This window comes from Salvelinus sp. IW2-2015, unplaced genomic scaffold (assembly GCF_002910315.2).
Source record: "Salvelinus sp. IW2-2015 unplaced genomic scaffold, ASM291031v2 Un_scaffold1805, whole genome shotgun sequence".
NCBI lineage: Eukaryota > Metazoa > Chordata > Actinopteri > Salmoniformes > Salmonidae > Salvelinus > Salvelinus sp. IW2-2015.
The window spans coordinates 73982-74963 of record NW_019943178.1 but is presented as its reverse complement, the minus strand read 5'-3'; positions in this window follow the sequence as shown (position 1 = coordinate 74963).

The following is a 982-nucleotide window of genomic DNA, read 5'->3' as shown; positions in this document are numbered from 1 at the left end:
AAATATGCAAATACAGCTTTACACTAAGCCGTGTGTTAATTTAACAATGAAATGTGTGGACACATCTAGACACTGGAACAGTGTTACATTTAACACTCTAAATATTGATTTAACACTGGAGAATTTGATGTGTGGCATGTGAGGATTCAATATGTTTTCATAAATTCTACATTAAAGCTGTCTCTTATACACATCTAGATGTGTATAAGAGACAGCAATAACAGATGGGCAGAGATTAATGCAGAGAGGGTTAATGGCCTAACAGTGGCATAACATTGAACACACACACACACACACACACATTGAACACACACACACACACAGACACCCACACATAGAACCCACACACAAAGAAACCACACACAGACCACACCCCCACACACACACACACACAGAGAACACACACAAAGAACACACACATAGAACACACACAAAGAACACACACACACACATAGAACACACACATAGAACACACACATAGAACACACACACACACATAGAACACACACATAGAACACACACACACACATAGAACACACACATAGAACACACACATAGAACACACACACACACATAGAACACACACATTGAACACACACACACACACACATAGAACACACATAGAACACACATAGAACACACACATAGAACACACACATAGAACACACACATGGAACACATATAGAACACACATAGAACACACACATAGAACACACATAGAACACACACATAGAAAACAAATAGAACACACACATAGAACACACATACAACACACATAGAACACACACATAGAACACACACATAGAACACACATAGAACACACATAGAACACACACATAGAACACACATTGAACACACACACAGAACACACATAGAACACACATAGAACCTGTCTCTTATACACATCTAGATGTGTATAAGAGACAGCTGTGTAGCAGCATTATCATCGGCCTGTCCGTCCGTTAAATGAACCAGACCTGAC